At 39.6% G+C, this 25879-nt stretch overlaps 1 protein-coding gene across 3 annotated transcripts in view; it reads left to right on the top strand.

The window, feature by feature from the left end:
- LOC114597350 (heparan sulfate glucosamine 3-O-sulfotransferase 1-like) overlaps window positions 1-25879 on the top strand; it is a 76687-nt gene that overhangs the window by 14739 nt on the left and 36069 nt on the right. Inside the window, exon 2 of one of the 3 annotated variants that reach the window (XM_077930416.1) lies at window positions 3968-4048. The exons of the other annotated variants lie outside the window; for them this stretch is intronic. The gene's annotated coding sequence lies outside the window, so the exon portion shown is untranslated. The remainder of the gene's footprint in view (window positions 1-3967; window positions 4049-25879) is intronic. 3 annotated transcript variants of the gene reach the window in all.

The following is a 25879-nucleotide window of genomic DNA, read 5'->3' as shown; positions in this document are numbered from 1 at the left end:
TGGGGAGAAATGACTGTAAGGTTGACAGCAATGGCAATCAAGTCTGAACTGAAGCACCGCTAACGGTATAGAACAAAGCAACTTCCAGTCTTTGATCTTTAGCCTTATTTTTCCAAACTAGAAAAAATATCTTCCCAAAATCTTATGAATGCATCTTGACAATGCTGCATTTGATAAAAGAAAATGCAGTAGTTTTCATCTGTTTCTTAAACAGAGGTGTTTGGTTGTGCATAAAAATAATAATCATGATAGTGTTGCATCTGTATCTTTGGCAGGAGTCAATGGTTGTCGGTTGGCCTTGTTGGCAAAGCCAAAATTTGTGGTTGTTAGTGCCCCTCCCCATATTTCTTGGGAAAGGCTGGACAGGGCAATTCAGGCATGGCTGGTCACTGCTTCGCGAAGGCGAATAGAGCACTTTTGTACAGCAACACCCAATGCCTGTGGTCTTGCCTTAGAGAAAAGTGGGTAAAGGGGGAGCCTGAGGAAAAGGCTTTGTAGAGGTAAGCATGCATTATTGGCACTGCTGGCCAAAGGCGGACTGGGTAGCACCCTTAGCATCTTCCCCAACTGCCACTCCAACTTTTTATTGGAGGGAGGGTTATTGATTTGTCCCTGTGTGGTTAAGTAATGATGCCTTCGCCATATACCTGCTTAGCAACCTCCCCAGCCTTCCTCTCAACCTGGGAGTTGGCAGGGATTGCTACACAGCAGCTCAGATGATTCCACCCATCTTTGCATCTCTAGTGTTTAGGGGAAGGGCAGTTAATCCCATTTAGAGGGTAGTGGCTTATTTGCCATGGCAGAGTTATTTGTTGAATCCTGGTCCCTTGATTACTATAGGGAAAGCACAATATTTAAGCTCCTACACAGCTACTGGTTTTCAGCAAGATGCAGGTAAATATGAAGTGAAACTAAACTTCATCCTTTTCCAATTTTTAAAGTTGCACTGCCTTGGTATAGGGACCTGCCCCCCCTCATTATATACCTGGATGGTTCTATATAAGTAGTAATAAATCATTTCAACAGATGTTTGACCTACTTGTTCAAGAGTAGCAGCATGTGTTTCTGCTTGGACATTATGCAAGTGATAGGCATTTGCTTATGTTGTATCACAGTACTGCACTTCATAAATTACTTATTAAAAGGCATGTGTGATTATAAGAGTCAACTGCATAATTTCAGTTGCCACTAGCAGACAGTATGAGGCTTACAAAATTGTCAAGGTTGCAGAGGATAGGGTCAGTTGCCTATGTGTTTTTTTCCTTGCTGTGCTAGGAAGAGTGAAAGATCGATGCAACTCAGTAGTGCCTCATTGAAGCTTCCACCTTGGAAACACATTGAGGACATTGGGAAAGAAACATTTCTCATGACTGAGATATGAGAATTCTGTGTCTGGGGTAAATCATATATGCCTCCTATGGAGTGAAGTAGTGAGAATTGGAGTGTGGGGTCAAGTTTGTCTTTCATGGTCAGATTTGGAAGATGATGAAGTTGAGTGGAAACTTTGAAGCAGTTCTGATGGTGTGCAGCTTTGATGGCACTCAGCAAATCATAACCATCTATAAGAAACACAGTAATGTCACTGGGTTGTGTATTCTGCCATCACAACTTAGTTCTAAATATTATGGCACTGGATTTAAGAAAATATGGAAGGATTGAGACCCAAGAAGGCTTGGTGGAACATATTGATGCTGGCTGTAGTTCCTGAGGAAGAGCCTCAAGCAGGGTTATGTACTGGCAAGTCACTCTATCTTTGCTGCTGTTTGCTTCTTTTCACCAGCCTGGTGAGAACTCCTGGGGGAAAAGAGCTGGTTCCACAGCTTCCCCACCTATTTATCATCACCCGTCATTCACTGGCCCTTTCTGGGAAAGGCAGACAAGCAAGTTTGTAGTAGTATTAAACCACAGTACTAGGGGCAGAGTGCTCACCTGTAGGGGTAGAGGCCTTGATGAATGGCCAGCTAAACCAACCCTGCCATCAACCCTGCCAAATGTGTAGGAAGCGCATGAGTTGGGTTTATATGGTGGGTGTGGACAATCCCTGAATATTTAACTTCCACTGAAGGCTATCGAGCCAAAAGTAGGGCTGATTGTGACGTTCTAGCATGCCATGTTCTTTCAATTGCTTCCCCTAGTTTAGACTCTAGAATCAAGTCCTCAGTATTATCAGTGTGCATTATATTTTGTTCAAAAAAAAAACAGTGCCAGGAAGAAAGAACACTGTATATTTGTATTCAAGGTCTTCAATTCTAGGAAAGCTTTCACATTTTAAAGTACATGAATCACAGGTGGTCTTTTGGGGTATCAGCATTTATTCTTAAACTAAAGTATGTGTTTAAATTACCCTGGCTGAATATAGCAAGTATGTCTATTGTTTAAAACTGAAATATGAAGTGACACAGTTTTATTAGAACAATGGAATTTTACTGCCAATGCAAATCCTGTTTTCCTCTTCATTTCAGTGAGACATGCTGGTCTGTTCTATTCTGGAGGATTACCCTAGTTCTGTTGAATCTCAGAGCAGTTGTTTCCTAGCCATAGAATCATAGAAATGTAGAGCTGGAAGGACCCCCAGGGGTCATCTAGCCCAATGCCCTGCAATGCAGGAATCTCAGCTAAAGCATCCATGATACATTTATGAATAGCTAATCTGAATTTATCTGTTTTTACATCTATAGTAATAATATATATTCCTAACCTTATTATTGGGTCCCCTTTATTTCATAACTTTTTAACAAATAAAGGGACCCTGTTATATCCAAATAGTACCTGTACCGTACCAATATAAATTATCAGTCATGTACAAAATTGCTAAATAGCAAAGAGTACCAATAAGAGATCACCAGTGAAACGTCAATTTCACCAAGTTCCTCCAAATGAACGGTAACTTCTAAATCCTTTGGGGAGAAACTTATAATGAGAAGTCTGTTTGAATGAACGATGAAGAACACTAGTCTTTCAGGACAGTTTGTTAGATGACATTCTTCCCATTTGCTGTGTCATCTTCTGTAACAATGTTGTTTACAATGTAGTGTATAAACACAAAAATGTAAAAATGAAATTACACACACATTTACTGATTACCAGCTGTGCTTTAAACCAAGTTGTCTGAAGCACTGTCTTTACTCTACCAGTTCAAGGAAAGACTGAATTCACTGAAGATCTCTTCTCAACTGATAACTGTAGCAGTCTTCAGCAACCCACCTCTAGGGGCAATGTCTCATTTGTGCCATAATTGCATTATAATCATAAACATCCCACATATGTAAAAGAGACTTTGCTATTTGGACAGTTTCTAAAGCTGAAACACAATTGTTTACATTCAGACATACATATCTAATACGGGAACATATATACACAAGATTTTAAACAACTTTTTTAAAGGAAATCATTAAGAGGGCTAAGTATTTGGCTGAAACAAAGAAATAAATTATTGTAGGATAAGAGGTTGGCTTCGAAGGAGAATTAACTTTCTGGCCTATGGAATATAACAGAATGCCTTAATTGGTTTTCAAACAGCTTAGTACTCGAACATTTTGACTCCCTAACATCGCAAACCTGGAAGTGACTGTTCCGGTTTGCGAACTATTTTTGGAGGCCGAATGTCCAACAGGGCTTCTGATTGGCTGCAGGAGCTTCCTGCAGCCAATCAGAAGCCATGCTTTGATTTCTGAATGTTTTGGAAGTCGAACGGACTTCTGGAACATATTCCATTCGACTTCCAAGGTACGGCTTTATTGTACTAAATTCTGGCGCTTAATACAAAATATTCTAAGACACTGGTATTTACCTATTATAGGATATTGGTGGACATCTGCACAAAGTACTACATTTAGATATAGCTTACAATAAGAAGGGCCCCTCTAGTTACTAAAGGATGTTTAAAATGTGGTATATGCTCATGTTACTTGCAATCTTTACAAAGCAATTAATTAATCCTAAGTAAGCTAACATTTTTGCTTTGCAGAACATCATGGCAAATGTTACTTATATGATCCTATGTCCTTGTCCAGATGTATGTGCCAGGCACACAAATAAAGCTTTAAAGGTAAGATCAAAGCTAACTTACTTGAAGCTCCATTAATTCTGTATTTTTAGAACATAGTCATTTACCTGAGAATTTTGTCAGCAGTTCTGATGCACCGTGCACACTGGTGCAATCTGTATAATCAAAACCCATTGAAAAAGGCTGCAAAGACCCTGTTCTGCCCCGCCCCACCCTGCCCCGCCCTTTTATTGGCATTTCAGTGACGTCTTTGTGATGTTTCTAGGTTCCTTCCAGGTTCAGCACAATTCACATATACACGGTCACACACATATTGAATGGGGGCTGCCTGTGTCGAGAAATACAGCTCCAAGGCCCAATTCTGCGTGATGAAGTAGAAGCTCCAAAGTACCTGAATGTCATCTCAGTGATGCCACTGCCTACACAATCAAATTACTGAAGTAATCTAATAATTTGAATCATTGCTTGTGATATTCATGTCTGTTTAGCACATCTGTAGTAGATATAATGTAATAATATGTCACTGGTAGCAGAAAGAAATTTCAAAGCTTTATACCCTAGCCTTGGGGAAAATAGAGGAAAAAATATTAGGAGTCTCCTGCATTCAGAATCTTTTCTAGATAAGCCAATCATTCTAAATCTCATCAAAATATTAATAAAATCCAATTTTGATGGCTGCGTATGTAGAAAATGGTATTGTACCTTTCTTATACTTGCATGGTGCTGCACTTAGAAAATTGTCCTTTGATCCCATAGGGAATTGTTCTACTTTGCTCCTATAATGAAGCAGTTCCTTTAATCAAGTGAAAGCCAATGGGGATACAAAAACATCTAGCATGGTTTTATTTTGCCCAGTGGGGTACATTTTGGATTAACTCTGTCATGTACAACCAAGAAATGCAGTAAAAGCATTTTTAAAAATCAAAGTTGTAGAGCATATAGAGCTGTACCCCCCAAACCCTCCCAGAACTCTCAGCTGAACTCCTTTAATCTAATTTTGAGCAGTGTTTGTGCTAAAATTAAAAAGTATTATTATTTTCCCCTTGAATACAGAATTAAAGGCAGTAGCAACAGCAAGTTTCATCCCTACCTCTGGGAACATTAAAACCTCCTTTCACATGTTGGAGAATGAGTGGTAAAATCCAAAGTTCGATTTGGAACTCCCACCCATTCTCCCTGTTGCAATACTCTATTGCCGTATGGTTTCAGACATCAGGTTAACTTTGCATAGTAGTGCAAGGGTGACAACGTTTTGTGGTCTGCGAGTGTATTGGCATATTGGAGAAACTAATGTCAGCGCTACAACACTCACTGCAACCAAGCACAACCCAAGCCTGATCTATTGGCTACAGCTGAATGTTTCTATCAAGCCTACTTTCAGCAAGCGGATGGGAAGAAAGCCTATGCAAGGGTATATGTGCCCTTCAATACCATGTTGGTGACCCCCATAGTAGCATATCTATTCTGTGGCAAATGTTGTTTCCTTGAAGCCATTCAAGTATTTCACAATTGTGGAATATCAAGGAAAGCAATTGTGAATGCTGAAAGGATATGGTTTTCTTTATTTTCATATAATATATGGAAAGCAATTAATCTGTTCTATTTAATTATGTGGGCTACCACTTCTGTAGCACTGGTAGTGTAGTTCTGAGCTATTCTGCTGTATGCTCTCTCTGTCGTCATCCTCCTGGCCATTAGTAGGCCTTTCTGCTATGGCTCTTTCACTTAGGCTGCAATCCTATACAGACTGAAGAGTACCATTAAACTAAATGAGATTTACTTCTGAGTAGACATGTATAGAATTGCATTGTAAGCCTCACTGAGTTTTATTCAGTCCTACACCAGTGGGGTTCTGCTGGTGCAATGGGACCTCTATGTCTTCTCGTCTTCCCAAATCTGCTCTGTGGGGGGGGGGGGTCCCCCAACCCCTTGGAGCCAATCATGAGGGCCTGTGAGAGGATGAAGGAGACAGGTGGCATGGGCTGTCCAAGTGAGGATGACTGAGCCATGACAATAGGAGAGAGCAAGGAAGTTCTATTGCACATATTTTATTTTATTTATTTCTTCCATTTCTATATCACCCTTCATTTGGGGATCACTAGAATACATTACAGGGGACGCGGGTGGCGCTGTGGATTAAACCACAGAGCCTAGGACTTGCCGATCAGAAGGTCGGCGGTTCGAATCCCCGTGTCGGGGTGAGCTCCCGTTGATCGGTCGCAGCTCCTGCCAACCTAGCAGTTCGAAAGCACATCAAAGTGCAAGTAGATAAATAGGTACCGCTCCAGCGGGAAGGTAAACGGCGTTTCCGTGTGTTGCTCTGGTTCACCAGAAGTGGCTTAGTCATGCTGGGCACATGACCCGGAAGCTGTACGCTGGCTCCCTCGGCCAATAAAGCAAGATGAGCGCCGCAACCCCAGAGTCGGTCATGACTGGACCTAATGGTCAGGGGTCCCTTTACCTTTACCTAGAATACATTACATAGTAATAAACAAAAACAATAACCCCCCATCACAGTTTAAAATGCTACAGATTGTTAAATTAGCCAACAGCCTGGGAGAACAGGAATGTTTTTGCCTTGTGCCTAAAGATATGTAACAGAGACAAAAGGTGAGCCTCCTTGGGGAAAGCACTCCACAAATGGGGAGCCACCACAGAAAAGGCCCATTCTTCTGTTGCCAGCCTCCGGAACTCTCATGGAGCAAGCACATAAAGAAGGGCCTCAGATGATGATCGCAGGGTGAGGGTCAGTTCATATGGGAAGAAGCAGTCCTTGAGGTATTTGGAAGTCCCTTTTGCCATCAGAACTGCCGTGTTGGATAACAGACTATTGTATTCAGCATTCTTATGGCCTTATTTATTTCTTCTTGGGCTCTAGCCATGACACCCGTCCCATTTTCTGTTCCTGCCTTGACAGCAGTCACGTGGTTTCTGTGAAATAACCTCTTGGGTTGACTCTTGTCTGTTCTGACATGATTTCTGTTGATTACTCCGACTCGCTGCTGTGCCTTGCAGATGTCCTTCCCTGCTAAGATATCTGGGCTAGCTGACTGAGATACTTCTTAATGTATTCTGACTCAAAAATTGAAGGTTCAGATAGAAGGACTGAGAGTTTTAAATATAGACATCCTGGTTAATGTGTAAAATGTAGAAATCCGGGGAGACTTTAAAAAGGTATATATCACACCTAAAAAGGAAGCTTAGTGACTTAAAACAGGATCAATAAATCCTCTTTAGATAGAAAGGGAAGATGCTACTAAAGTTGCATAGGGAAAGCTTTTGTCTTTTTTATGGTGTTAGGCTTGTGGTACTGGAAGAGAGGCTTCCACGTTTGCAAATTTTCCTAAATTAGAAGGAGCAATGTAGTCACATTTCGAGTTGAAGAACTTCAGTTCAGGTTAATAGCTGCCATATGCAGTCTAATATGTAATGGCTCTTGGGGGTAAAGATTAAAGTGAAATATGTGCTTAATGGAAAGGTATGAGAATTGGATAGAAATGGAATATGAAAGATTGTTTTTTATATTAAAAAAACCCATAATATGTGTTATAATTGCCCTACCCAGTATGACTGTGAGTATATTATAGGTTATGATTCGCAGTCGTGCCTCCTGAAGATTTACTTAGATTAGTCAGATTGTTATAAACTTAACCTGCATGGTTTATGGTTTGTGCCTTCACTTTAGTCAATTACTTCACACAAAAGAACCTTTTCCTCAAGAGATATTCTGCCTATCAATCACTACTAGTTGCATGGGCTTGGCTAGGATTTTTGTTAGGGGGGCAGGACTGATGAGATTGGTCAGTTAGTTAAGTATTTCTATTGTTTTACTTGAGCTGGGGGGCAGATGCCACCCCCGCCACTCTTGGCTATACCCATGACTAGTTGTGATGTCCTTTTCTGTCTCCAGGATCAGAGGCAGCAGACCTCTGAATAATAAATGGTTGGGAACCACAGCTGCAACATAGGTATCTACCCTGGTCAGACCATTGTCCCATCTAGCTCACTACTGTTGACACTGACTGACAGTGACTCTCCAGGGTTTCAGTCTGGAAGTTTTTCACAGCCCTACTTGGAGATACTGTGGAATGAACCTAGGTACCTTCTGCATGCGAAATGTGTGCTTTACTACTAACCCATGGACCTTCCCCAATGGGAGAGTGCTGCTGCATTCATGTATTGGCTTGTGGGTTTCCCATAAACATAAGGTTGACCAGCGTGTAAAGCAGGATGTTGGACTAGATATAGGCCTCTGATCTGATCTAGGAGAATTGATCTTATGATATTTTAAGGATTTTAAATGAAAAGCCTGTAGATGCACACACTTAACTTTTTTGTTCACCTCTTTGAAATGTAAGAGTCAGTATCTAAAGAGCTGTATAACTGTTTCTTGTGGGTGGTAGGATATTGAAAATATGACAAAATACAACAAAATATAAATTGAATAAAGTTGAAACCAATCCACAGATATTGTTGGTGTCTACCTGTCTCAAGTGACAATGGAGTGCACCTCCAGGGGTGAAGTCAAACCACTGGAGAATCACAGTACCTGCTGTGTTTGCAGAGACCGGTAACCAGTGGCGTAGCGTGGGGGGTGCAGGGGGGGCCGGGCGCACCGGGCACAACATCTGGGGTTAGGGCAAATCCACAGGTTAGGGGGCGCAAATCCACGGGTTAGGGGGCGCAAATCCATGGGTTAGGGGGCGCAAATTACTTGCCTTGCCCCGGGTGCTGACAACCCACGCTACGCCACTGCCGGTAACTCATAATTGCTGCTTCCCATGTTGTTTATGCTGTGTTAACAGAACCAAAGTGACATCTCTGCGGTGCACGCATTCGCAGTGTATATGGAAGTACTGGGCTGCCCAAATGGCTAGACCGTTCTCTTAGCCCTGCTGATGTGATCCAAAGGAAAGCAGAGCAATACATTTGGCGCCAGCTTGGCTTCAGCAGTTGTCAGAAGGAGGCATACAAGACACCATCCAACCTCCTTAGGGACTCCACTCCAGATTTGTGTAATAATTACCCCTTAGCCTTTTCTTCCCCTGAAGATGTCCCACAAGGCAAGGCAGCGGGTATGGGTTTTTCCTGGGGTTTACTCCATGGATCAGTATAGCCACAAGGCAGTGAGAGTTTGGATTTGATTTTCCTTCTCCTAAATGGGCTACCTTCCCAGGTAAATCCACATATAGTTATCCTAATACCATAGCAATGCTCAATTCTCATTCTCAATCTTATACAAACTGGAAGTCCCATTGAACTCAATGGTGCTTACTTGATTTGATTTTGATTAGATTCACATATCACTTTATACATCAAAAAAACTCAAAGTGGTTTGCAATTGCAAATCACTTTGAGACTTTTTTGAATGTATAATACATCAAAGGATGTGGGTGGCGCTGTGGTCTAAACCACAGTGCCTAGGGCTTGCCAATCAGAAGGTTGGCGGTTCAAATCCCTGTTATGGGGTGAGCTCCTGTTACTCAGTCCCTGCTCCTGCCAACCTAGCAGTTTGAAAGCATGTTAAAGTGCAAGTAGATAAATAGGTACCGCTCTGGCAGAAAGGTAAACGGCATTTCCGTGTGCAGCTCTGGTTCGCCAGAAGCGGCTTAGTCATGCTTGCCACATGACCCAGAAGCTGTACGCTGGCTCCCTCTGCCAGTAAAGCAAGATGAGCGCTGCAACCCCAGAGTCGTTCGCGACTGGACCTAACGCTCAGGGGTACATTTACCTTTATAGTACAACAAAACACAATAAAAACATTAAATAATGCACATTATCAATACAGTAAACTTTAGAATAATGCATACTCAAACCCAAGTTAAATAACTTTAGCAATATCATTAATGTTGCCCATGCGAATAAAACATTTTTACCTGGCATAGAAATTAGTAAAGTATGCGTCCCTGGGAGAATGTTCCAAGGGTAGGATTGCACAGTAACTTTTTCTATTTGCCTCTTCCTACTGAGGATATAATAAAAGGATTCTATTGTTCTAGGAATGAATAAGTCCTGTTGTCCTAGAGGCTTTTTTTGTATGTAAGCTCATTCATTACTCTGATGTGTCATAGTTTCCTGGTGCATGCATCAATTGTAGGTAATTATCTATTTACCAGTATTTTTTAAAAAATCTGTACAACTAATTCTGTGCATCCCACAGAAATTCCACCTTAGGTTTTGGGGGTTGTTTGTTTTGACAGCATCACGCCACCTTCTCCAATGTGAACTTCCATGATGCATGACGATATATTGTAGGAGTCTTCATTTCAAAGAAGAAAATGCTGAATCCCTCTAGGCATTCAATGGCACTAAAGAAGCTCTTTAGTTTAAACCACTAAGAAGAGGATCAAACTAGTCCACAAAAATGGTAGGGACTCCTCCAATGAACCTTAATTGAAACATGGAGTTGTCTTCTAGGCTGCTGCTGCTTTTTCAAAATATTGACTTATACAAAATGGTCCCCACCTAGACTTCTGTATAGCTTGATAGCTGAAGATACTTTATTGCAACATTAGGATATAGAAGGAGAATTTGTCGTTCATGGAACTGGCAGAAATGATTGGCAGAATCCGAGACCAGGGAGAAGAGTTGGTGGAAGAAGATTGGAAGAAATTTAAAGACTATCTACAGAAATATTGTAAAATTAATGAATGTTAGAATGATGTCGGATTAAAAGTTAAGTGGTTTTTAGCTGTAACGCTATAAGGAATATGAAAGAATGGATTATTAACAGGTAAAAATTTAATGTTACAATATTTTAAGATTAAAGACTAGGATAAACAAAGAGGGAAAGGATTTGCTGAACTAACAAGTTGAATTGGAATACAAAAAGGGAGGTGAGGGAGGTGAGGAGGTCCGGGAAACAAGCAAATGAAAGATAAGTGATGGAAAGATGGAATTGTTTTTTAACTATTTTTATTTTGTATTTTTCTTTTTTTTTCTTTTTTCATTTTGTAATATTTTGAAAATTTCAATAAATATCTTTTTTAAAAAAAGAGAATTTGTCGTTCAAACTTGGGAAAGAGCTGAGATCTGGGACTAGCAAGAAACAGCTTTAGGGATCAGATTGGCTTTTGGAAGAATGATGTTTTTTCCTGTTTAGCATCATATGACTGGGTACCTGCCCAGTTCTGCTAATCTGCTGGACTTGAAAATGTGTGATTAGACAGATTCTGCCAAAGTACCACCTGTCTCCAGAGGAACTGGTCATGTCAAGTGCTGCACTGAAACTACCGTACTTACTGCTCATGTTAGAGGGGAATTCATATTTTTTGCTCTCTTCCACACATAAGTAGTAAAGATATATATAATATATATATATATATATATGCAGCCTTTTCTGGTTATATTTTCCTTTGAAGGATATATTAGAAATGACCTGTGGTACCCTTGTAATATGCTATTTGGACAAGACTGTCTTGGCTATGAATAGTCATTAGAGTTCACTAGCAGCAAAATGTATTTCTGAATTCATAAGACCTCTCCTCTAAACTATTTGGAGCTCTAAAGCAGGCATAGGCAAACTCAGCCCTCCAGATGTTTTGGGACTATAACTCCCATCATCCCTAGCTAACAGGACCAGTGGTCAGGGATGATGGGAATTGTAGTCCCAAAACATCTGTAGGGCCGAGTTTGGGGATGCCTGCTCTAAAACATCTCTTCCACCATTCTCCCTCGCCACCTTAAGAACTGCTTGGTTTGGGGTTTTTTAATGGAGATTAACTCAATATTTTTGCTATATTAAACACACACACACACACACACACACACACACACACACACACACACAACCACCACAAGAGCAGAACAATAGAATTAACACTTGTGTAGGATAATGATTAATATTGCATTACTGTAAGAATTGTTTTAGTGTAGAGAGGAAAGGGGAAATTAAATAAGATTAGAGAAGAGCAGGATATGTTTAAAGCTAACTTTGAAGTAATTTGATCTTCCCACACACACATTATGCAGAATAAAACTGACAGGGATCATAGCACCCTTTTCATAGAGATTTTTTAAAAGAAGAAATCTACACCACCTACGTTGCAGATCTGAGGTGCTCCTGCTTGTTATAGAAGAACTGCCTCAATCCTTGTCTTACCCATAAATATATCCATATAATTATTGAACAATAACACAATATGTATACATGTCAGTCATTAAAACAAATTGGAATGCACCTGTTTTACCATACAAAGAACCAGATTGGGTGGTAGAATAGTCTTTATTTGCTATCTACTTATTTTGCTGAAGAAGTAAATCTTCAGTGCAGTTATGTATTAGTAGTTTGCATCACAAACAGCAATTCCACAGACAGTTTATACCCCTCCCCTCCAAAAAAAAAAAAATGTTTACAAGAATAGGAGGTAAACTTTTTGGTGTGCTCAACCTGGTTGTCAAGTCTGAGGCTGTAGCTGGATAAGCCACAGCGGGGGGGGGGGGAGCCTGATTCTGTCACAAGCAGCAAGGCCAGAGGCAGAAGGCATGGCTGATGATCAGGTTACAGGAGATTTAGATAGGAATCACAAGGGACAGAAGCAGAAACATAGCTGGTCAGGCCAGAAGTCAGGCTCGGGAAATATGGTCTATATTACCAGTTGTAGTAGCAAATGGTTCACACTAACAAACAGGCTTGACCTCAGGGGTTTTATATGTTCTAGAATATGACATTATGAAAGCAGGGCAAGGTACGCTGTCAGCTAATGCCTTTTTGGATGGAATTCTGAGACACCTGAATATTGCTGTCCCAGGAGCTAAGATATGAAAGATTGGCTGCTGGAAACCCTGTCTCAAGATCTTACCCTCTCACCTTATAGTAGGACCTGCTGAGGGATTTTTTTACTAATACTTGGGGTGTGGTATGGATAGAGTTTGATAGAATTGTTTTCTGGTGGATTACTTCACTGTTCATTCCACAGCATCACAAATTCTTATACTAGTCCATGAAGATAGTGTTCTCCATATGTATAAAAGGGAATGCAAATATTTTTTCATTTTTCAAGTGATGCAGTGCAGCATCGTGTCTTGCCCCATGGGCATCACTTCGCCACATTCAGAAACTAATTTAATAAAGCCTGTTGAAGTGATATTATTCTTAGTTTCTGTGGATCTGCAACAAAGCTCATTGCATTTTGTTTGGCCTCATATCAATATTACAGTACTCGCATTGTGTAAATGTCTCTTCCCCCTTCCCCCATTATATTACTTATATAAAGTATGAAAAATTATTAAATTATCTTATAATTCTTTTATGAGAATGTATTAAGTTTTTCCTGTCTTTCCCTTCTCATAGTCATAAACTTGGCATTGTGCTAATCCCTTTTCATATAAAAGCATTAGACCTGTTTGAGCCATCTGACTGCAAAGCAACCTCATTCAACCAAATGACCTTGAGGGCATTCAAGTCATGGATGCTCTTGAGAATTCCTTTCCTCCTCTCCCTTCCAGCCTCTGAAGCTGCATCTTTCACTGGTTCTTAAATACACGTTTGGCATGTGCTGCCTGTAATCCATAACTTGCTAAGCTTCTGCTTTTAATTATTCCGCTAATGTGGGCAAACAGAAACATTCTCTTTTAGCAGGAATGATGCAGTATGAGATAATTCGCATGTCTACATGGCAAATAGGAATGAATTGGATATCAAATTGGAGGATGGGTACACATTAAGTGGCATCAGTTATGAAATCAGGTTTATATCACTGATGATTTTTTCCACAAAACAATTTATCACATTTTATAGGACTATCATAATTTTCTGCTGAGAATGCTTTATGCCCTTCTAATCCATTTTTGGTAGGTATTGGTGGAGGGCTTTGGGAATATATATTGTACTATATATTTTGGGAACATGTTTGCTCACCTTGCAGTTGGACAGCACTTAAGATATAATAGCCAGTTCCTAAGATCAAGGAGCAGATTTTTGTTTCTTGGGATAATATTTAACATCATTTTGAATAAAGATTGTGCATTGATTCTTTCACAACTACACTGATTTCAAGCACTGCTTCCCAAACTGCACTGCTTCTTAGAATTCTCATGCACCAGATACAAGGCTGCTAGTATTTTCATAAGAAAAGATTTGCTAGTCTTTTCTAGCATGAAAATCTTGCCTTGAATTTCTCTACCAAGGTAACAAATAACCAGATTGGAAGGTAGCTTTATTATAAGCATCCATACGTACAGTGGTACCTCGGGTTAAAAACTTAATTCGTTCTGGAGGTCCGTTCTTAACCTGAAACTGTTCTTAACCTGAGGTACCACTTTAGCTAATGGGGCCTCCCCGCTGCTGCCGCACCACGATTTCTGTTCTCATCCTGAAGCAAAGTTCTTAACCCAAGGTACTATTTATGGGTTAGCGGAGTCTGTAACCTGAAGCGTCTGTAACCTGAAGCATCTGTAACCCAAGGTACCACTGTACAGTGAATTACACAGGGTGGCGCTGTGGTCTAAACTGCTGAGCCTCTTGGGCTTGCCAATCACAAGGTCAGCAGTTTGAATCTGCACAACAGGGTGAGCTCCCGTTGCTCTGTCCCAGGTTCTGCCAACCTAGCAAGTAGATGGATAGGCACCACTGCAGCGGGAAGGTAAACGGCTTTTCCATGCACTCTGGCACTTGTCATGCTCCTCCATGTGCCAGAAGTGGTTTAGTCATGCTGGCCACATGACCTGGAAATCTGTCTGCAGACAAACGCTGGCTCCCTCGGACTGAAGGCGGAGTTGAGCTCCACACACCAAAGTTGAATTCGATTGGACCTAACCATCTAGGGGTCTTTACCTTTACCTTTTGCTTCCTGCAAATTCTTGCAGCTTAAAACAAATGGTTTTCATCTTTTATTTAGTTATTGTCTTTCAGGCTACAGTTTTTATAGGTAAACTCAAATACTGATTGTATGAGAACAAATATTATTCTAGGTACACCTAAATAGTATGAAAAAAATGACATGCAGCATTAGTTCCAAATAATAATGTTACAGTGTATTAAGGAAATAGATAGCATTGCAAAAATGCAATAGTAAATGGACTCGTTGATCCAGGGCAATGCCTGATCAACAAACTAACATGACTAAAAAGGTAAAGGGACCCCTGACCATTAGGTCCAGTCGTGGCCGACTCTGGGGTTGTGGCGCTCATCATGCCTAAGATCAAATGTGTTTCAACCATGTGGATTTTTCTCAGTGGTCAAAATATTTGTTTAACATGCAGCTTGCCATGGAAAATGTTGCCACTTGGTTAGTCTGGCGTGCTGAGCTAACTACCCATAACCATAAAATTTCAATGCACAAGTGGTAATCTTGATGGCGTGCAAGCTAGTGTAAAAGATTGTTTTTTTCCTAAAAGGTAGTGTTTTCCAGTTGCACTCCCTTTTTGGGATATCTTCCAGATGTCAGCTACCCACCGCCAGTTTTAATAGCATAACCTTCTTATTGACACACAACCTTGTTTGTGCACTGTTTGTATGGCTTTCACCTCACTGTGAACCTTATAATGCAAGCTAAAACACTTGGTTCAGGCATTCAGAATTCTCTTATGGAATGTCTAGTTTTCTCCACTCTACAGCTAACCTTTGGCTGTCCAGGTGTTTATATATTTTGGCTGAAACAGGCACCTGTTGAGATGTTGGTGCAGCACAGGTTAACTAACCCTGCCCTACTTAAATCCCTGGGTTTCCCTCCCCATCTATACATATAGTTTTTCTCTGCCCTTTGGTGATTTCATTATGTTCCATGGTTTACAAATGGTGCTGACTGTCAAAGTCTATTTTCCTGTTTCTGACTTATTTCACCTTATGTTCATTTCCATTGTTTTTGTGTCTTATAGGTTTCATTGTGCCAAGGCCCTCTCCTTGAGCCATTACACCTTTACTATTTTTAAAGTTCTTCTTTAAATCCCACTTTTCCAGCAAAGCCTTTCCTTATTATCCCTAGATCTACCCAAATTGTGCTTCTGCTACCGCTTGATCCCCCATCCCATGGATACTATTGGGTTGTCAGTTTCTTGGGAATTGTCTTTCAGCTGTAACCACTCTGAAGAGGATTGTGTTACTCCTTTAAAATACAGGCAGCAGCAAAGGTTGCTGATAAATATATATATATTTAAAAACCCAAACCAGAAATGGTATCTCTGCTGCTCATCCTTATGGTGAGCAAAGAGAAATTCTCCAGAGTTACCGGTACTTCACTGTACAAGCTGCCCCTTGCCAAGCATGCATGAAAGTTCTTATTCTGGAGGGCTACTGAGTAGTAGTAAATGCTGGTTCTTGTACACCTTCGTTCGTGGCTTAAAGGATAAGAAATGAAATTGAGGGATATCCCAAAATGTTCAGCCTCGTTGCTATAATCGTGTTAGCTGGGGATTTTTATTCACATTTATAAGGTACAAAAAGATATAGTCTGGCAGGACTTCCTGATGATAGTATGTCTTCTGGCAAGGATTCATTCCAAAATATAGGCTTTTGAAAGCAGATTGTCATTCCCTGCTTTGAGGGGAAATGTGCCCACAACAGAGTTACTAGGACAGTGTTTTGTGGGCATAAAATCAGAGAGGCAGAGAGAGAGAGAGAGAGAGAGCCCTTTCAGAAAAGAAGCTTTTAATCCTTGATTAGTTGGCTAGGAAAATTGAAGACAGTTAATCTGCTGCCACCATTAAAAATTATGTCGGTTCTGACCTTTCATTTTCCTTTAGGGTAACTAGAACCATGAAAATTGGCTTGTCACACAGAGCTGCCTCCCTGGCCAAAGAGTAATACCCGTCAGTTTCCTTTAGGGATATGATTTTTTTCATTACAAAACAGCGTTACTGTGTACAGTTGTAGACAATGTTTTTAGTTTATAATTTCTTTGTACAATGCAAGTTTAGCTTTGTGCACAGTCAATGCAAAGGAAAAATAATAATTATATGATTGTGCTGTTTACGTTATCTAGATCATGAGCAAAGCACAAATTCCCCATATAAGGAACTTCCGCTCAGCATCCATTGTAACACTGAGCCAATGACGTTTCAAGGACTAGAGAGGAAATTTTGCCCTCAGTAATTTCAAGTGTCAAAAATGTACTAGATGTAAGTTTGCATCTAGGACAAAAAATTTCTACTTGGCATTCTTCCTCTTCTTTGTTATGTTTTCAGATGACTTAATATCAGATTTGAGCCTTGTTTTGTTGTGATTTGATTTGATGTGACACATATACATGAGGAAAAGAAGCAATTCACATTCTGTATACCTTGATAATACATTTAAAATAGATATTAGGAAAACATTAGGGGGAAAATGGAAGGGCATGCTGCAACATTCTGGATCATATTCTGTATAGCTGATTCTAGGTTAGAAATATTTATAGTGTAGGCTGGCTTTAGGAGATGTAGGCCTGACTTCATCAATCATTAAGAAAGATTCTGTACCTGCAGGTCACTACTATGGTGATGGAATCTTTCTAAAATAATATTCAAAAAAGGAAAAGAACGAGTCAGTACTGATTTATCTGTGATACTAGATGGCATAATTTCTTTTTCAAGAATAGCTATATGAAGAGGAAATTGTGACCTTAAGACTATCATTTCCATGTGTGCTACTAATTTTTTACTATCATTTCCATATACACAAACATGACTTCCGTGCACAATCCAAAGAGTGACTACAATCCTGCACCCTGTGTTATATTCTCTCTTATTGGTTCTGTGATTCTATCCATGCAGAGTAGGTTCTCTTTCTACAATTTATTTGCACATGTCTCTCGCCTTTAAATTTGCAGGCTAGTTCACACATAAGTGTTCATTACTTGATGACTGCAATTTCAGGTGGTGTCAAACCTTGACTTAGCTCCAAGGCAGGATGCAACTAGAGGTCAGGCTTAGGTTGGAAAGAGCTGGCAGGACATTAAATTGAGTACAGGAGGTCAAGCACTGGCTCAAGAAGATGTGGGTCAAAGGGTACAGAGTCAGAGACAGGTGAAAAGTTGAATTCCAAGGTAGCAGTAGATGGTTAGAGGGGCAAGAAGCAGATAGAAGATCAAAAGGCAAGAAGGGGTCATGAAAAGCAATGCAATGCAAACAAAACAGCAGTCGCTATATAGTTTTTCTAGCACCTTTTGCATTAGGCATAAATCTAGTCAGATTTAATCATATATATTCTTCTGTTTGTCTTAAATCATGTCCAGTATACAGAATGAAAATTCATATAGTACCATTTGTTAGGACAGTTGTCAGAAGCAGAACCATTTTAGCTTTGGTAATTCATTTCGAAAAGCAAAATCCTTTTGTGGTTGGCAAGAAAATTGAAAAATGTGTGAAGTTTGTGCCCTGAGCAATGATTCTCTCAGATGCAGCATTCAGTATGTAGTTGTTAGACACAGAAGATAGACAATAAATATAAATCTGATAGTAGTTTGGTCTACTGACATAGACTTTCATAGAGAGATATACTTTTGATATAGGATTGTCAAATATTTAGTAAATTAGTTGATTAACTACCGTATTTTTCGCCCCATTGGACGCACCGGCCCATAGGACGCACCTAGTTTTTTGGGGGGGAAATAAAGAAAAAAATTATTTCCCCCCAGGTGCGGTGCTGGGGCAGGGGAAGCCCAAGCTTCCCCCGACCCCAGCCCCCAGAACAGGCTGCTATCCGCTAGCCGTGGGAGAGCCCCCGACTTCGCGTGGCTCTCCAAGGGCTAGTGGAGTGCTGCGCGAAGCCCGAAGCTTGGGGTGCTGAGCTCAGCACGCCCCAAGCTTCTGGGTGCCAGCAAGGTCTCCGCTAGCCGTGGGAGAGCCACGCGACTTCATGCGGCTCTCCAAGGGCTAGCAGAGCGCTGCGCCAAGCCCAAAGCTTGGGGTGTGCTGAGCTCAGCACGCCCCAAGCTTCTCGGTGCCAGCAAGGTCTCCACTAGCCGTGGGAGAGCCACGAAACTTCGCACGGCTCTCCAAGGGCTAGCGGAGCCCTTGGATTCTTCCACAATGCATAAAAAGTTGTAATTTGATACAGATAGTCCAACAGATCCTGATTATTAGTAAACAGAATAAGTTTACTTCTCTCCATGACATGAAGTGAGTCTCATAACAGTGACCAACAGATTGTTACAGGACAATCTAAAGCATAAAGAAGAAATAAATGTGCAAAGAAGCTAGGAGTATAAGTATTTTTTAAAAAAACATATATATGACTCGCCACTTCACATTCATTAACAATATTCATTTTGCAGGAAGGCGGATTCTGTAGCAGCCTGTACCATATTAAAATATAAGTTTCACTTATTAGTATACAATAAAACAGCAATCATACCATATCTCTAGAATAAAATATGTGCAACTTTAACAGCTTTTGCTGGGTTTTAATATCCATGCAATTATATGAATAATGTATGCAAGTTGTAAATGCTATCAAAGAAAAAACTGATGCTTTTGCGTTTTCTTCTAACTTTTATCTCCGAAGAAAACTAATGTTAGCAATTGTTTTTGAAACATCTGGAAAAAAGGAAGATCCAAATCAACCATCAAAGAAGGCTAGAAAACAGTGTTACTTAGCCATATGAAAATGTTGCTGGATTTATTGCAGAAATTCTAAACTTACACATCAGGTGTTACCAGTTAAAAGATATCCTTCCATTTGTTAAACACTGAAAACCAGTAGTTCTAAATCAGATTTAAGGGTCCACCATTAAACTCTTTCATCATTGTTTAAATACTATTAGAGTTTATAACACCAGCGTGGTGTAGTGGTTAAGAGTGGTGGACTCGTAATAATAATAATAATAATAAATTTTATTTATATCCCGCCCTCCCCAGCCGAAGCCGGGCTCAGGGCGGCTAACAACACTAAAACAGTACAACATTATAAATACATTCTAAAAATTAATTAAAATACAAATTGATGGCAACCATAGACTAAAGCTTTGTAGAGATTGCCAAAGGAGGGAGTCAGGCTGCGCCCTGACCAAAGGCCTGGTGGAACGGCTCTGTCTTACAGGCCCTGCGAAAAGATGTCAAGTCCTGTAATCTGGTGAACTGGGTTCGTGTCCCCACTCCTCCACACGCAGCTGCTAGGTGACCGTGGACTAGTCACAACTCTCTGAAGTCTCTCAGCCTCACTCACCTTACAAGTGTTTGTTGTGAGGGAAGAAGGGAAAGGAGATTGTTAGCCGCTTTGAGACTCCTTAAGGGGAGTGAAAGGCGGGATATCAAGTCCAAACACCTCCTCCTCCTCTTCTAATATACAGATCAGCAACTGTTTGTTCAAGGTTCAAGCCTTACCCTCAGAGGAGTGCTACTTAGCTCAAAGGTTGGGAGCCTGTGGCCCTCCCAATATTGATGGATTCCTATATCATTTTATTCCTCAGAGTGGCTGGGGAAACCCAACCGGATGGGCGGGGTATAAATAATGTTTATTATTATTATTATTATTAATTACCATCCCATTTTCTGACAGGAGAGAATTTGGATACTGATATGAGATATTGCACTCCATGGCAGATTGGTAGTATTGGAACATTCAGATAACATTATGTATGAAAGAGGGATATTGGGGTGAAAACACATGAAAATAGTCCAAATAAAGCAGTGGAAAACTTAGAGGATACTGTCCCTTTTCAAAATGCTTAACAAGTGAGGACTCTTTGGGCCAAATTGTCTGAAATATGGCAAGGATGATGCAGTAAAACAGCACCTGAAAATTCAGTATTATAAGGATGGGAAACTTTGAGTGTGGGCATCAGAAGAAAGGCTGGGTCTTCCCAGTAATCAAAGTGGAAACAAAATAAATGAGAAACAAACAACAATAACAAATGAAACAATAATGGAAGTAAAACAAAACAAATGAGAACCATAACAAATGAAAGACAAAACAAATGGGAGTGTCACAAATAAAATGATAAATGAAACAAAAATGGTTTTACTTGAGGTGCATTTCCCTACAGCTGTCTCTGCTAAACTCTTTCTTTACCTGTTTGCTTTTCCACTCTAAAACTGCATCAGCATCCTGTATGGTCCAAATACATATTTGTAAACATGTATTTGGAAGCCTGTGGTGAGGCGAGGGGAATGTCTTGGGGACAGAAGTGGCAAAGAAAAATATTTAAATATTTCCTCTCCTGCCTCTATTTATCCACAACAAATCAACCCTTCCTGAAGGGTGAGGGAATAGTTAGGTCTTTAGGAACAGTTGGTCAGGTTACATTATGACATCTACTTAGTACTGTACGTACTGGACAGTTCTCAAAATCTAAAACTATTATCAGTTGTCTTTTGCTTCTTCAGTCTTTATGCTGTGGTGCAATTGGCTGGATTAGGAGAATACCCTGTGGAAATTTTGCTTAATAAAGGCAAATGAACTACACTAGATTATAACGTACCTTCCTTGCCTGTCTTATTTGCTTGTGTAAGATTTTAAAATCGCAAAATATCTACAAGTTGGCTCTTCACTAAGCCCACCCACACGTTATGATGGTGTTGACAATGTGAAAATAGTGTTCCCTAGCAGATCTGTTTCCCTCTCATGCTTTCTTATCTGTAATAGAAAAGAAATACAGCATTTGTCCCTGAGAGAGAGGGGAGAATGTAGAAACTTAGTGGTAATTGCTACTGATCAGCTATTGTAACCCACTACTCATCCAAATTTTTTTTATATAGCAGTGTTATCAGTTGTCTGGAAATTATGAATAAGAACATTTCTGGAATACTTTCCAGAAGATTTTGCTGTGCTGTATCAATCAAAGCAGATCTAGTGCGTCATGCTTAGTTGATTTATATATTTTATTTTTAAAAAAGAAAGCATGTCATGTTGATTTTAAATGGCCTATACAACATATTAAAAATTTCTACAAGCTAGCAAGAAGTAGGTGAACTAGAATATATGAATATATAGGGAAATCAACACTTGTGCAGTTTTAACTTTCAAACAAATGCAAAGTTTTATGTAGGAATTCCAAGTTTTACTGTAATAGTTCTAAATATCTTGTAAATGACAACTTAACAGTAGGACTTCTGTGCTGGGCATCTTTTATTTTCTATATTTTAAAGAAACCATCTTCCCTTTTTCTGAACTGGATTAAATGTGGAGACATGATAACTCTTTCCAAGGGGATGAATACTGATAGCATTTAAAAGGATGGTGGTTTTCCCTTATACTATGGGGATAGTTCTAAAAGGTATTCACTTAGTTCCTTCTTTTGTTTTTTGGGTGGTTTTAATTTCAGAAAAAGAGGTGCATGGGTGGTGCATATGTGCTAGGAGCCTTTATTTGGGGGTGGGGTGACCTAAATGGGATTACATGTATTCCTTCATCATTACTAATCATTTGAAGAAACAATAAATTTCTGAAAATTGAAATTTTTTTGTAGAAAATCAAGCAGTGGGTTTTATTTAGTTTTTTGAAAATGTGTCACCCTGTATTACTGAAATAAACACACCTGGGATAGCAATTAATTGTTTTGCATTTTATCAGTTTTTATGCCTGACTGTTTTCCCCTACTAAAACAAATCTCTATTGAATTTTGCCTCTGCGATTCACACTTTTGCGTTAAACTCATGCATGCATCCTGCTGCTTGGCCTTTACTTACTTGAGATAATAGACTGTTGGAGTTGATCAGGACAATTTGAAAGATCTGTGTTCAGCATAGTAGGGGGTGGCATAGACACTGAGGAACATACGAAACTAACGTTGTACATTCAGTTTCTTCTCTTCACATTCTGTCCTGCATTAACATTCACAGTTGGCACAACTAGCATGACAGAGCCTCAAAGGCAATTTTTATTTTCTGAGTTCAAGCAGCTGCATGAAACTGGGTTAAGCTATTACAGTTCTCTTGTTCTGCAACTCACCCCAAGGCTGGAAAGGCAATAATAGGATGACTTTGCTGGTCCAATTTCTGGTTCTGTCACAAGATCTTTGATTTCTTAAATCACCAGGACTATCGCTACATAAATTTTGGGAATACAAATACGCTGCAGTAGAATTTCCTCTGACAGTGAATGATAGAGCAAAATGAAGAATGAGGCTGTGCAATGACCATGAAGTCCCACACTGTACAGTCAGAATGGCATGCTGCAGTTCTTGGTTGCAAGTGACATGGGGAGTGGCAGATGCCTGTTTGAATGTTCAGCATTTAAGCAGTTTCCTGCATATAGAAAAGTAACCAGAGGGACAGAGGATTACATGCAAACACACCTGGCATAAGTGATCTGCCTAAGATGAAAGGTGGCAAAATATTTAGCCAAGTTTGGAAAGATCCTATCTATATGCTGTGATTTCTGATACAGCAATTTAAGTGCCTCCTCCTCCTCCTCCTCCTTCTTGCACTGAAACATAACATTATTGATAACCAATTGGAAGCACATAAGAACAGATGGAACGATCAATATGAGGATGGTTTGGAATAAAAATAGGCATTTTGGGACTATTTTCATTTGGACAGCAGCAGTTTTCCCTTCAAACCGACAAATTTTTATTTTACCATTTCTTCAGATATTTCTTGATCTGTTTTGTTGGTGGCAAAATGTGAAAAATTTGTTGAGATTGGGGGGGGGGGACTTGAACTCCCAAATAACAAAAGCATTTATGGCAAATGGGTATCTTATTTCAGATACAAATCTATTCTATGTTCTCAGGCGTGGGTTAATGATCATTTCAGATCTTAAATAGTATGGAGGTCTGCCACTGGTTCAAAGCCAGGAGTTCTTCATTGAGCTTAAGGAGCACTGCAATTGAATCACAGAACATTAGGGCCACATCTGCGTATAAATTCAACTGGTGCTCAATGACCTTCACCTGATAGTGATGCCTTAAAGGTATTTCTGGTTTGCGGGGCAGCAGAAAGAGATAACCAACCTGATTTGTGCCACAGTGTAACCATAATGGTTTTCTGTCCAGGCCAATAGTCTATATAGTGGACCTATTACGCTGATACAGTTGGGCTGAAGCTTATACAGAATTCCTTCCCAAACAATACACTTCCAGGGTTTAAAAAAGAAAGCCCCACTCTAAAGTATCAAAGGCTTTAAAGGTATCTAATAACACAGTTACCAAAGGATTTTCGAATGCTTGCTATGGTGGATAAGTATGAGCACAATATCAAAATTTGGCAGCTAGGGACTGTTCTGATCTGCAAGGCCAAAGGAGGGTCTGGGTGTGTGGTTTGATGCAGGGATACCCAAGGAGGATGCTATTATAGTAATAGCATCAACTGTTAGCTTTTCTGTCAAGTGGAATTTTGAGAATTTCTGTACCAGGTTATATAATTTACAACTGCCATCCATACCAGATTATGTAATTGTTTTATAATATGTTTTACTAATTCTTAACAATTTTACTTTATAATTACATTTTATGCAGATTAATAATCCTTAAGACTAATGTACAGATGCCAGCTTGGTGTGATAGATTGCCATATATAACCAAAAGAGATGCAGTTTGGTCCCCAGTTACTAGAGTCAGCTTAAATTATCTAGGTATATCTAGGTATACATCAAATTATCTAGGTATCATCTGTTTAACAGAAGTGCATTTATTCTCTCACATATAGAAAAATAGCATCCCAAGTTCAAAGTACATTTAGAGAAGTAATTACAATAAATACACTTTTGATTGTTAAAAGCGTAGCTTAAATATAGGTATACCTCTGTTTGATCTATATTGTGATGACCTTGAATTTTAACAAATTCATTTGTGCAACATTTTATTGACACATGAAGTTTTAGTAGAAATAATTGGTTTCTAAGTAAAAGTAATATTATTCATATACGATTATAAAGGCCCTGATTTCTTAAGCTTATCTATTAAAGAAAATTTAGTTTACAATCATCTTAGTGATAATTGAAGGACAACCACAATTTGGTGTGTAAAGCAAACATTCCCCAGTTTTTTTGTAGTCATGCTTGCATAAGAAACATAGTTAATGACCTGAGCATAAGGAACATAGTTTTCTTTTGTTATCAGCTTTCCCAAACTAATTGTACATTTGGAATGGGCTAGTAGGTTAAGGTCTGGCTCAGCAGCACCATAGAGTTCTCCCCGTAAAGGTGGGCATTGTTTCAATTATGATCTAACCCCAACATAGCTCCTGGAAAGGAAAGCAAAAGTCCTGTGAAGAAGACTTTAAAATACCCTGTTGAATAGCAAGCACCAATGTTACATTTCAAACTTCACTTTTGCAACTCTGTTAAATTTATAAACTATTTGCCATGTGGGTGGAAAAGAGGGTTACTTTTCAAAACTAATGAGTTAAAAGCCCCACTTGTCTTGCCTAGCTTAGTCCCATAGTGAACAGTTATCTGGATTGTGGCCTATGCCTTGAAAATATCACCAATGCCATTTTATTCCCTGGCATTTACATAGGAGCAATTGATATTTAAACCACACTTTAATATAAAAAGTGCTGTATTAGACCTTGCCACTACTGAGGTTCATTGTTCAAAAACATCCAGGAGCATGTCAGACATGAAGCAAATAAAGTTCAGTGTGACATTGGGGAGCTGCCTTCAGGTCAGTTCTGGCATTATGAAGAACTCGAAAAAGCATTACTTGTTAATACTTTTCACAGGTAGATTCATCTACCAAACATTTATTTTGGCTTCCAAAAAAACTTTAAAGGAACATTTCACATGGAAGCAGCTTAAATAGCTTTGCATTTATTTACTGTGCAAATACAGTATTGTAATACAAATTTCCAGGAAAATCTGCCTTTGATAGTCTTTGAAACCTCTTGAGCAGCTCTCGTGCACGCTCTCTCTCTCTCTCTTGATTCTCTGAACTTTTGGCACAGCCACACATTCCAGCTATGCAACAAAGTGGTGTGATTTGTGAGTTATGCTCCCGTTTTCCTAAATAAATAAATCAATAAAATCTCCCCTGCAGTAGCGATGGAAAGCAAGTGTTCACTCAGAGATTAGGG

This window comes from Podarcis muralis, chromosome 6 (assembly GCF_964188315.1).
Source record: "Podarcis muralis chromosome 6, rPodMur119.hap1.1, whole genome shotgun sequence".
Classification (NCBI taxonomy): domain Eukaryota; kingdom Metazoa; phylum Chordata; class Lepidosauria; order Squamata; family Lacertidae; genus Podarcis; species Podarcis muralis.
The sequence above is the reverse complement of the archived record's forward strand: the minus strand, read 5'-3'. Positions and strand labels throughout refer to the sequence as shown.